The sequence below is a fragment of the Lycium barbarum genome, chromosome 12 (assembly GCF_019175385.1).
Source record: "Lycium barbarum isolate Lr01 chromosome 12, ASM1917538v2, whole genome shotgun sequence".
NCBI classification, from domain to species: domain Eukaryota; kingdom Viridiplantae; phylum Streptophyta; class Magnoliopsida; order Solanales; family Solanaceae; genus Lycium; species Lycium barbarum.
In genome coordinates, this window is record NC_083348.1 from 17,835,805 (window position 1) to 17,849,452 (window position 13,648).

The 13,648-nt window shown below is 36.5% G+C and overlaps 1 long non-coding RNA gene across 2 annotated transcripts; it reads right to left on the reverse strand.

Annotated features, from left to right (window-relative positions):
• Window positions 1–3,515: 3,515 nt before the first annotated feature.
• LOC132622967 (uncharacterized) lies at window positions 3,516–9,227 on the reverse strand. 2 transcript variants are annotated; one of them, XR_009576054.1, is made up of 2 exons: window positions 4,008–9,227; window positions 3,516–3,845 (listed from the first exon to the last, which is right to left on the reverse strand). It is a non-coding gene; the product is annotated as an uncharacterized LOC132622967 (long non-coding RNA). The 2 variants fall into 2 exon arrangements; XR_009576055.1 differs by having other exon boundaries at window positions 3,931–9,227.
• Between the last annotated feature and the right edge of the window lie 4,421 nt (window positions 9,228–13,648).

The following is a 13,648-nucleotide window of genomic DNA, read 5'->3' on the forward strand; positions in this document are numbered from 1 at the left end:
ATTATACTTTGCTTCACTAATTAAAAAAAAAATGGAACTGACGTTGATATTAGGGGCTGAAATACACGTTGTTTCTTCTTGGTTTTTGAGAGGAAAATTTTGCTACTAAGTTGTTGAAGAAGGAGATTTGATGTTATGTCTTGCAAGAGAAATGTAGTAGAACGTTTTTGCTACTTCCAATAGCTCAGCCCCAAAGTGATTTGCTGTCCAAGTTACTTCATAAGGAAAGGGCACCTAAGCTCCTCTTAATTAGAATGGAAAATATCAATTTAAGTGCCCCTTTTTATGTGTACATAAAGTGTACACGTTCCGGCCCCCTTTCAACCACATAATAGGTCTTTATCCATTAATTAATAATTGTTGGTACTTTCTTGGAGGGACCCACACGAAATTAACACCATCCTTATAACATCGAGCTCTTAATATACACAATTATTATGACCAATATTTTCCCGTGGGTCAGGTCTACTTACATTATGTCGAGCGGTTAAAATTATAGCTCAAAAGTATGGGATTTTACATTAACGAAACTTATTCTCTTCGATTTGTTTAACCTCTGACCTTCATGGCACTTCCTTATCACTTGTTAAGCATAGCATGATTACTGATGACCTCAAAAATAATCTTTTCCTTGAGCTCATGTCGATTAACTCATGACAAATCCAACATACAAAGTACGGGATGTAACAAACGGTATGCACTTCAAGTATTGACTGGGAACTTCAAATGGCAAGGGCTTTTTCTCCGACCATTTTGGAGCTAGTAAAAAAAGAAATGATAAGCTAGCTACAGATTGAGTTTGTACATCCAACTCATGAGATACCACAAGATGGGGTGGTTTTGTACCATCTTAGAGAAAACCCAATCAGGAAGGACTACTTTGGCCAGCCATTTGTGTTCAGGGTTCTATACAAAGTTGATGGACCTGATGGTCCAACAATTGATTGTCAGGGCAAGTTTCTCCAGTCATGGGGGATTCCATGCCGCCACATGATGATGGTAAGGTGCCAAGAACATTTGAGTCTATTTCCTGAAAAATACATCTTGCGTAGATGGAGGCGATCCATATACCGTCCTTAATTGAAACATTTCTTTATCAGAGGTTACCCGCAGATGACTACAGAATACAAAAGGTACAGGTCATTGCTTGCAGCCTTTGATGAAGTTGCTGACCTTGGTATGAGTGACGATAGAACTTTCAATTACGTCCAGGAACAGCTCTTCGCATTGAAGACTATCATTTTAAGTTGGCCCCATGCCGTACCTCCAGATTCATTTGCTGCGATGAGTAGTGTGAGTGTCGATGATCCAGTACAAGATCCTTTTTTGATTCGTAGACAAGGACGACCTCGTTCTGTTGTCAATAGGAATATTGATTTCGGACACACGATAAGGCAAGTTAGAAGTTGAGCCATGAGCGGGCAAGCTGGCGGTGGAGCAACGACAGGCCAATGTGGTGGTCTAGGCACTACAGGGAAATCTTGCGGTGGAGCAACGACGGGCCAAGGTGGAAGACCAATAAGAGTTTTAGTAGAAGGATATGGTCGTGTTCACCGAGTCAGAAGATCGCAGAATAACACCAGGGTGTAGTGCTTACAGCGCATTGAAAAGGAAACGTATCTTTTTGTTGTAAATTACAGAAGGTTGTGGTCATGTGTTGTTGATTGCAAGACTGTAGGTATGTGCTTTTGTTTGCATTGCAATGCAGCTTTGCATTGTTAATTGCATCAGATTCAACTTAAATGTGGTTAATTCCATCAGATTGCAGCTATGTTTCATAAATTGCTTTATGTTGCAGCTATGTGTTGTAAATTGCATTACGCTTGTACTCTACGAGTCCATTTAATCATGCATCACGACTACTCGTTGCAGCGACCTGTGAGTTAATACAATAGATCTTTTCACCCCTTACAATTTTAAAAGGAAGAACGACCCCCTTTTTAGTTAGCTTAATGTGTTTTTATTTATTTTTGATTGAGTTGGAACATCACGATTAGTCGTTGCAGCAACATGTGAGTTAATACAATAGTTCTACCAGTGACAACATTAATGCATAATCAAAGACATAACGTGACATTAGGTCGTAGCTATGCAATTCAATCATGCATCAGCAGATCAGTTGATGCATCACAAGACCAGTGGTTGCAACGACATGCGAATTAATACAAATGATCCACCAAAGACAACATAGATGCATAATCGTTTCAGTACATGAAATTAGATGGTAGCTATGCAATTTAATCATGCATCACTGAATCATTTGATGCATCATGAGACCAGTTCAGCGACCTGCGAATTAATACAAATGATCCACCAAAGACAACATAGATGCATAACTGTTTCAGTACATGAAATTAGGTCTTAGCTATTTATTAAGTGAAGGGCGGCAAACTTTAACTATGAACATATAAGATTATCCATTACATCAAAAATAGTAATGTTCGAAGTGAAGCATAACCTCTCAGCGAAAGGCCAGAACCAATTAAACCTAATTTTGACCTGGTATTTTGGCTGGAACAATGGTGTCTTCTATCTAGTTCAGGTCCAACGCCTGCAGTAGAGCCTCTCACCAAACCTAGTAAAATGGTAGCCATGGCGTCAATACAATTCAACACCATATCCATCTTGCTCGATAACTGTTCAACACGATCGCCTAACACGGCTACAGTTTCCTTCACGGTGTCCATTTGGTACGATACTGTTGTTATGGTCACGACGGTTGAGCAACGGTAGACGGATCTGTCCACCGGCATTCTCTGTCCAATTAATGGTGAACCCACTAATATCTGAAGAAGAGGGAGTTTGTGTATATGTAGAGGTGTGGGGTAGATACTCATATGTGGAGAATGAAATACTTATAAAAGAGAGAAAACTGCAACTATTAGGGGACAGTATTGAATTAAACAAATGAAATGAAATACTGTAAGAGGGTCGAATACACATTTTCAATTAAAATTTTGGAATTAATTGACGGTAAACTTTGTATATCATTTTTGGCTCTAGTGTTGGGAAAAAAATTGGGAATTATTTGGTGCTAAATTGGCACGTATTTGAGGGAACTGTTGAATTCCAACTTGAAAATGCGAAAAAAAAGAAGATAAAGTTTGTTGGGGAGTGTGGTGGAATATAGGCTACTTGTTGCAGCAGATAAAGTGATATAGCTTGTGTTGTCCCATCAACATGTTACTGTGCATCACCATGCCTGCGAGTTACTGTTTGTTTGTTACCAATTACTGCTAATTAATTTTATTTCTTCATTTTGTAGAACCAATTCACTGCACTAATTATATTGTGCATCATCTAATTGTTCTACGGATGTCTATGCAGATTATAATGATGTAGATATAATGAAGTTGTTGAATGAAGATGTTCCTTATCCTTTTCATCTAAAAGTCCTTTTTTGAAGGCTTTTTGTTGGTGGGGTTCTATTACTCTAGGTTTAATTTCTAATCTTGAAATTAAATGATATGAGTCATATGATAATGTTCATTATGACATGAAATGGAAATCTCGCATTTCTGGAATTCTAATATTAAATCGAAATACATCGGGAATGCGATTACATAATTATAGGGTACACCAAAATAGAAAGTGGTAATTAATTAACATGATCAGCAAACTAAGAACTGGGTCCAACATCTTTCAATACATTAATTAAAGGTAGTCTCGGTCATCTTCTGGACACGTCCAAGATCTTGATTGCCTGGTCTCCATAGCTATCACTTGGTACTTGATAGAAGCAATATCATCCTTAAGATCCTTTATTTTGCGATGCAAAGGACTGTCCATAGGTATCTTTGCATCTGGTCCATTGCAGGAAGATTCAGTAGTGTCGGCCATTGTTGCTGAAAAAGCAAACAAAAGAACGCACAGAATGAGAAAATGAAATACAGTTGGAGTAATGGTGTTAAAGAAAAAATAAATACTTACAGACAATCAAAGCGTAATAAGATAAGAAGAACGATTACATCATGAAGAAACATGAGAGAAGAAGAACATTTTCTCACCTAAGTATGCAAATTTTGGGCAGGTCGATGAGTGCTAATGAAAAATAGTGGCATAAGTATTTATAGTTCCACCGGAATTAGGTCACTTTTTACTGGCTACTACAGGTTCTAGTGCACATAGGAAACCTGTTCTGCCAGTTAAATCAATCACTAAATACTAATTTTAATAAAATCATTAAAATACTCCATCTAGAAAAGGTACGGTAACTAATACACATACCTTTAGTATATTAGTATTGTGTATATCATTAAATAACATGTAGCGTATAGTATCAAATTAATACACACCAAATGAATGTTACTAGTCTAGTAACTAAAATGTTGTGTCATAACCATATTTCAAACTACATAGATTACCATATAGCCAACTACATTACTATATGAGATACAAATTATTGTCAATGTATTCCACGGTCGGATGCATACTATTATGTAACTAACATGAGTTATATGTGAATCTATTACATGGTAAGATGGATGAATAAGTGGACACACACATACTACTACATTACTAGAGGAGTCATACAGTCAGTGTCAATGTATTACATGGTCGGATGGATCATGTAATGGAATCAGACTGCAGCATTGTTAGACGAGTAATACATATCATTGAAGTTCTATTACAAGAATAGATGGATCGATAAGTGGATTTGTACTGCTACACTTCTAGATCAGTCATGCATATCCTACTGCACGCACGACATATGATGAGACATACTATAATTGGACTCATACTTCTACATCACTGAAGGAGTAATATGGCCAATGTCCATATATTACATGCTCGGATGGATCAATAAGCGGACTCATATCACAGTACTAATAGACGAGTCACGCATTCAATGGAAACGTGTGACATGATGAGATGGATAAATAAGTGGACTCACACTACTATATGATTGGAGGAGTCTGACAGTCTGTCAATGTATTGCACGGTCGGATGGATTAGTATTACATTACTAGATAAGCAACACACAACATAGCGATGCATGACATGATTTCGAAATGGATGAATAAGTGGAGTCATACTACACCACCACTGAGGAGTCATATAGTCGGTGTCAACGCATTGACCAACAAGCCGGATGGATTAGCAAGTGGACTCAATCTATTAGATTACTAGATGAGCAACACATAATATAGCGACACATGACATGATTTCAAAATGAATGAATAAGTGGAGTCATACTACACCATCACTGAGGAGTCATACAGTCGGTGTCAACGCATTGACCAACAAGTTGGATGCATTAGTAAGTGGACTCAATCTATTACATTACTAGATGAGAATCACATGACATAGCGATTCATGACATGATTTCAAAATGGATGAATAAGTGGAGTCATACTAATCCACCACCGAGGAGTCATACAGTCGGTGGTCAACGCATTGACCAACAGGTCCGATGGATCAATAAGTGGACTCATACTACTACATTACTAGATGAGCCACACATAACGTAGTGATTCATGACATGATTGGATGGATCATGCAACGGAATCTTACTTCTACATTACATTACTAGATGATACTTCTGATCGTTGTCAACATGATGTTGCATGCTCTCTTTAATAGATTTTTACATTTCCTGCCAAGGCTCCTCCATTTTCTCGATGCCCTTTTTATTTAATTTTCCACTGTCATTTTTATATTCTGAACGAGATCATCTTCTGTAAACTTGCTGGCTCCTAATATCTCACTTATTCCTTCTTCCCTCCTGTCAACTATAACGCTGGAAACTAGTGCATCGATGCTGTGTTTGATGCTGTCACTTGGCTTCTTGAGGCTATTTTAAATTATATTAGTCGGCCCTCCAAGTCTACTTCCAGTCCCACAAGCTAGCCTGTTCAAGTTGCTCCATCCTTGCTAACAAATTCTTTTGCAGCTCCGGGTCACATCCACAACGCGGACATGTTCCTCCACCACAGTATGTACCAACTTCCACACCACATGTCCCATGGCCACCCCCCCGAACCCTTGCACCTTCTCTATCTTGATCAGCTTCATACATTCCTGTATCATTACGAGGTGTAGCCGGTAGTTCATGATCAATCCTTCCAGCGATAGCGCAATTTATTGTTGTTGCCCTTCCAACTTCGCTTTTAGTCTGTCAATTCTTTCATCCACATCGTCATCCTCAATTTCAACAAATTCCTTCATGAATTTCTGATCCAACTTGCGGTGAGTAGGCACAAGGAAAGGTTGTACAGTGGATTTAGTCTGCATGTGAATAAATATATAAAATGCAGTGCAGCGTATGATCAAACAAAACTTGCCAAACTGCACGAGTATTTATTTTTCCTACATCTGCATCATCATAAGCAAATGGATCAATCTTGCCACTGAGCAAGTGTTATACTATGCTGCCATTGTAGCATCCTCGGCAGGCCCATTTCATCTGTTTTGATAATTGAACTGCCTATCATAATATATATATATATATATATGTAGTATGAAAAAGCTGGAATTGGATAAAACAGAGGAAATGTATGCCATGAATGCATATGTGAAACCAAACAGCTGCACGTATCTGTATTTACATTTGTCCGGAACCTATTCATGATATACCCGGTGAATGTCCCTTTGCAGAGTCTTCATTAAACAGGATAAGCTTTCACGACCCCATGGGTAAGGCTGGAAAAATTCTAGACTGTCGGCCATCCTAACCCAATTTTCGTTGACCTTATTGTTTTTGTCGGCAACCATCAGGATTTTATGCACAAACCACAACAAACTCATCTTTAGCTTCACATCACGATTCAAAAAAGTGCTATCTATCCTCTTTTCTAGTTTCTCGCCTATAAATTTACTTTTTCCATGACATACCTTTGCAAAGAGTTTTTCAGTGCCACTAGTGTGTATGATTTTGTCAATTTCAGCATCACTGGGTTTTGTACCGCATTTAAGCCCAGTCATAAGCACAAACTCTGTCAATCCAAAATAGAGGGGCTTTCCACGGAAAAGTATCCACAATTCATTCTTCTTTGCGCAAATTAATCGAGGGAGAATAATATTACCAACTAACTGTTCATTGAAGGTCCAACCTTGTGACATTTGAAGAAATTTCCTAAACGAACTATCCTCGAAATCTTTATAAATATTAAATTACTTTAACGCTTCTTTGAATTTGTCAACCCTACCCAGCGAGCATCTCTAGGTGATCTTTAGTTTAAAATGCTCTACTTCATTTAGATGGGTTCTAAATCCGTAACTGGGAGTGTCAATTACCTTAAAAAGTTCTTCAATGTAAGGTTTATTGATATCAACCACTGCGGCAATATCTTGAAGGACATCTCTATCCTCCTCGCCATCTCTACCTTCGTTATGAGTTTCAGAAGAATACACCTTTTCACCGTCGGACTATAATGTCGTATCACCAATTGCATGGTCTCTATCGGAGCAATTTGCATCTTGACTATCAGTCTTTTCCGCATCTCCTTGTTGATCCTCAGAGTCAGAGAAGTCACTAAAACTCACAGACTCATCCCCGCCATCGGAATCGCCGTCAGAACCGCTGTCAGTAACTCTGGATATGTATGAACTGCTGGTTTTAACAATGGGACCCGCCTCCTCTGTTAGTAGCTTATTCAGCTTTTTACGTTTGACGGGGCCCGCTTTCTTACAGAGGGCTTTTTCAGGTTCTGCTTCCCCTTTTTCGGCATGTTGATGGTGTTTGAGTCCAAATTCAAATTCGTTGAGGGTTGAGGATTTGTATTGTTTGAGGTTTTTTGACCGTTTAGGGATTCTGTACCGTTGATTCCAAGGAATATCTTCAATCCCAAAAATTCACTATATATTAATATTTGATACTCTCTCTTTTAATTTATGTGAATCTATTTCCTTTTTAATTCGTGTCAAAATGAATGATCTCTTTCTTTATTTGGAAATAGATTTACTTTGTGAAATGATTTACAACTACACAAATATTCAAAACTTATTTTGAATTACAAGTTTCAAAAGTCTTCACTATTTCTTAAATGTCGTGCTCAGTCAAATAGATGCACCTAAATTGAACGAAGCGAGCATAAAAGATATAATGGAGAGATTAGTCCGATGGTTTGGTCGAAGTTACACCACGCTAGCCGCGTGGGATCGAACCTCCCCTCAATTAAGTTAATTTGTTTTTAAACTTTTCCTTTTGGTTTTATATGCTGGACATTATCTTGAATAAAATTGTACTCCTTGTTTATTAGTGCTCGTAGTAATTATAAACCATTTAATCAGGGGAGAAAGTTATAAGTATCTATGGATAAAACATCAATTAATTTAGAAAATCGGTACCATAGTTAACTAATTAAGTCAATGAAAATCAGTGTTTTAAAAGGCGAGGGCGTAAGGCGGAGCGTTTTATGTCTGCTTCAGTGAGGCGTAAGTCCCGTGGGGTTTTAATTTTTAGTATTTTATAAAATGATATAATTATAATAAATACTTTTAAATAGGTGAAATAGCATAAAAAATTGAAGAACATTATAAATAAGTGATATATATATATATACTCCACCCCCACAAAAAAACTAATTAGAATAATCTATTATATGCTATTTACAAGTACAAGTGACTGCTCGTTACTTTTTTGAAATAGTAGAAGACAAGATAAATAATTGGAAAAGAATATATATTAGGCATTCTAGCAATAAAAAAAAGATCTTGACTTTTAAATTTAATGTTTCAGTTCCTTTTTAAAATATTTGAATAATTACATGTTGACTTTTGAGAATTTGAGCATTATATTAAGGATTTATTTAACAAATTTCGTTTTAGTTTGAAAAAGTTTTCTAGGCTTACGCCCCAACAAAAAAAATTCACCCCAAACGCCCGGGCGTACGCCTTTGGAGACTTTCGCCCCGACCCATCGCCCCGGGGCATTTTTGGTACGCCCCGCCGCAGAGCTCGCCCCGAAAACGCCTTTTAAAACACTGATGAAAACATCAAAAAATTTCTGTAGGCGGGCATGACAGGTATCGAACTCAGGGGTGGAAAACTAAAGGCGTGACTGTTGTGCTGGAGTACCATCATCTGCTAATGTTTTTCCATTTAAATTAATTATTCGCCTCGTACAGTTGCTCATCGAATAGGTGCTGATGTCAACCCTCACTATATATTTTCCCCATAGTATACTATAGGTCATTGTTCTCTCTTTTCTTATTTTACTTCTTCAATACTGCTTTCTTGTTCTCTCTTTTCCTATTTTACTTCGTCAGTACTGCTTTCTTGTCTAATTTTTCCTAGATGTAATGGGAAAAAAAAAAGCAGCCTGCAAAGATGGTCCTTTTTATGTCGTTTTTAGTGGAAAAAAGCCAGGTACCTATGATAGTTGGAAGGCATGTTCTGCACAAATTCTAGGTGTAAGTATAAGCGTATATAAAAAGTATAGGACTTATGAAGCAGCTGTGGCTGCTTTTGGGGAAGGTCAAGATGAGGTGAAGTTGGGGAATCATCTTGTGATGGGGAAAACCAAGATTTTCATAATGAAACTATCTCGAGGTTAGCCTTTTTATTGGCAGGGATTGCAGCTAGCTTGAGGATGTCTGGAGAAGCTTACAAGGATCCGACATAATTTTCTTTGTTTTTCTTTTATTTGTTGCTATATTTTATATCATATGCTTAATTTATGTTTATACAAAGTTGTAATGGCTATTAAAAATGTCTAATGTGGACTTGAACCTTTTGATTTTGAAATGTATGTATCAGATTGATTAACTTCCCAACCATCTGTATTTAATTAAGATTTTGACCTTTCATACTTCCAAGGATTTTCATTAATGTACGCATCCTTTTAACACCATTGCAGATTAAGAGCCCGTTTGGATGGGCTTATGCCTATAAGCTGTTTGTTAAAAAAATAAATTGAATAGTTTAATTATTTTTTTGACTTATAAGTTGTTTTCAGCTTATAAGTTGTTTTAGATAAGTTAAGTTAAATGGGCTCAATTATTTTTTTGAGCTTATTATAGTCATAAAATGACTTTAAACTGATCAGACAAATACTTAAAAAAGCTCAAACTGTTTATAAGCAACTTATAACTAACTTATAAGCCAATCCAAACGGGTTCTAATATAAATACCACTAGTTGAGTTTCTTCAGTACTCATAACTCACCACCCAACTCTTCTAAAGTCGTTCATCTATTTCCCTAAAACAACCTATTCTGAGTAGATGGAGTCCAACAACCGCAACACAGCCTGTCCTCCCCCATCCTTCACACAATTTGTTAGTATAGTCGATAGTTGCATCCACCTTTGATCTCTGTTTTTTTTCCCCCGTATTGTAGGAAGATTTTGTGATTTTGTTACAGTTGGAGAAGACCGTTATTGAGAACAAGGTTAAGGAATACATAGAGACCCTCAAGACGAAGTATGTATACGAAGTGAACCATCTCATCGCCAGCTAAGAAGAAAACTTGGCCCTCAAATCTCTGTGTGATGATGAGTTGGCCAGGCTGCAGGTGGCGGCGAAGACCTTGAGGAGGATGGGGGACTTATTTTTTTATTTTTAATTTGTGTTTTTATTTTTGTTTTATTTGTAGGTTTTGAAACTGCAATATGAATGAAGTATTTTGCCATAGCACTATATGAGTTTTTTCTTTCCAGAATTAATGTTTTATTTTGGACACATCTGGGCATAATTAAATATCTTAAAGAAATTGAAAAAGCCTCTTCTGAGAAAAAGTTTGGGAGGAATCATATTTTTTGGTGAGCTAATTTATTTTAAAGTGACCGAAAAAAAAAGAGATGGTCTGCACCAACGTAAATGACTGTCAGCAGAAACAAAGAAATTATTTATGAAGATAAGGTCATGCGGATACATATCCTGTGAATTTTTCTGAAAGACTGATTGAAGTGACAGCAGGATGTTGCATCTACAGAGACCTTCAGGGGTGTAAATAATTTACCCTCACTAAATTAGCTTTAAAATTCAGAGACCCCCCCCTCCCCCTCCCCCCAAACAACTATGAACAATATCACCATAATCATTTGTTATAAAAATCAAACTCCTGCCTAGCAATAAGATGTTTTAAATTATTGATTATATTTATACATAATATTTCTTGTTAATTTATTATTTTGGGAAATATTTTTTCCTAAATACTAAATAAAAAAAATGAAACAAAACATTATAAATTCATGGCAAGAACAGATTAAAACATTAAACAAAATGACCCAATTTCACATTAATATTTAATAAAAGAAACAACATAAAAACCAAGGAAAATTCAATCCCTGATTACTAAAATCACATGTAACCAACTAACCATTACGCTGTGCCCCATCGTCAAGTGAAGTTCTCTTTGCAGATCATCATTCTATCTACTGAGAGCATTGTAAAACCCCTTCAGAAAATCAATGTTTCGTTTAAAATCATCAATTTCTTGAGCAAATCGCTAATTTGTTGTAATAGTGCTATTATGATAAGTAATAGAATGGGCATGTTCGTATTGTTGGCCATGAGCATGGGAAATACTATGAGATGAGTCCCGAAAATGGGATTGTAATGTTTTTTTTCCCTAGAAATAGTGTTGCTTTATATAGAGGTAGGAATAAAATACCAAGCATCCAAGTGTTGAACCGATTGGATGAATATAGTCATTTTGAAATTACGTCTTAATTAAGTTTTTGATTTTTCGTATACCAACCACTGCCATTTAAATTTAGAAAATCGCATCTTTTCAATGCATTGTATCTGTTGAATTTTTTGAGAGGGAAATTAAATAGAATATGAATTCTTAATGGAGGGAATATGAAAGTTTTTAGAATGTTGGTCGTGTTTGTATATACATATACTCTGCGTCAATTAATTCATATTCTTTTAATATTAACTCAAACCAAAATTAATAATGGACATTAAAAAGGCTAAGTGGGAGTTCAACTTCCAAATAAATTACGTCTTAATTAAGATTTTGATTTTTCATATACCAACCACTGCCATTTAAATTTTGAAAATTGCGTCTTTTCAATGCATTGTGTCAGTTGAATTTTTTAAGAAAAGTCTTGGAACGCTCAAAGTCTAGCAATAATAATGCTAAGTAAGAAATATAACAAGTAATTGGAAGAAGAATCGATTTGGGAAAAAGTACCCAAAATAACCCTAACGAACCAAATGGGTAAAACCGGAAATTACGGGTGAAATTATCCTACCCTTAGTCCCAACAATCATAATCCTCAAATACATGGATTTCTAATCACATTAGACCCTCCAATTCCACAATTTAGTCCCAAACCCTAAATTTGGGTGAAACCTAAGTCTCAAAATAGATTCTTGAATTTATTAGAACAATCCATCCTAAAAGGTGTTAACCTACACTTCTAGATGATATCAGTGAATTAAATAGCAAAAACCAATTCAAGCCAAGGCTCATGATTTAGAATTCTAGTCTTCAACCCACCATTTTTAGAACTTGAACTAGCATGGAAACTTAAAGGGGAAATGAGAATGAACGAGATAATGGTTTAGAACTTACCTCCAAGGATGATTCCCCCAAGTTCTTCAATAATCGCCTCTCTAAGCTCTTCGGATAGGTTTTAGGAGAGTTTTAACTAATGAATTCAGACTTAGGAGAATAAATGAAATTCTATTCCCGTCTTCCCGTTGATGTGCCGGGAAATTGTGGCACATTCGATACATTTTTATGAGAAGTTTTACTTACTTTTAGGCAAGTATGTGTTGTTTTGATGCGTTTTCGTCGTGTTTTAGGTAAATCATAGAGTTCAAGTTCCTAAACTGAAAGTTGCTAAAAATTGCACAGAAGTTGACTGTCACGGTCCGTACAATATTATATACTTCGTGTCTATGGTCGTATAAAAGAGGACAAGGCAACAGAATGTCAAAGTTGGAAGATGCTAAGATACGAGCAACTTATACGGATCGTATAATATAATACGGGCAGTATAGTTGGGCGTGTCTAAGGATTTAAGATGAGACAGAGAGCTGTGTTTGCAGAAGGATTTTCACGGTCGAGTTATACGAGCCGTGTAATTTTATACGAGCCGTGTAATTTTATACGAACCGTGTAATACTAGCTCGTGTTTTTCTCTAAGAAGTGAAGACTGAAGGTCGTACAATTTTATACGAGCCGTGTAATGTTATACGGACCGTATAAGTTGCCGCCTGGGACTTAAGTGCAAATTTTGTAATTTTACGTTTTTGAAACCTATAAATAGTCCGATGTAGGGTTTTATTTATTACCAGCTATTATATTTTGACTCTTGACTTACAATTAAATCAATCGGATGGCAAAACTTGTTGATTGTGAGCATATGAGTTCAAATATGAGCCACCCAGCAAAATATCATTTGTCACAAGGCTCTTTAGAAAAAGCAGGAATGAATGCTCAAGATTACAGCCAAAGGTGCCAAGCCATTAGCTTCTTTTCTATTTGACAAAAGAAATATGTATATACAAGAATAATTTCGCCAGTTAGCCTGAGTGACTTGTGCAATAAAGTAGCAGTGTCTGGAAGTCTACAACAACAACACTACCAGCATAACCAGTGTAATCCCACAAGTAGGGTCTAGGGAGGGAAGAATGTACGCAGACATTACCCCTATATTTGTGGAGTGGAAACTAATAGTGTCAAATTATGGAAAATCCAAATAATGCAGTTTGGAGAATCTACCAACAATAACAAGCCAGTTAATCATAG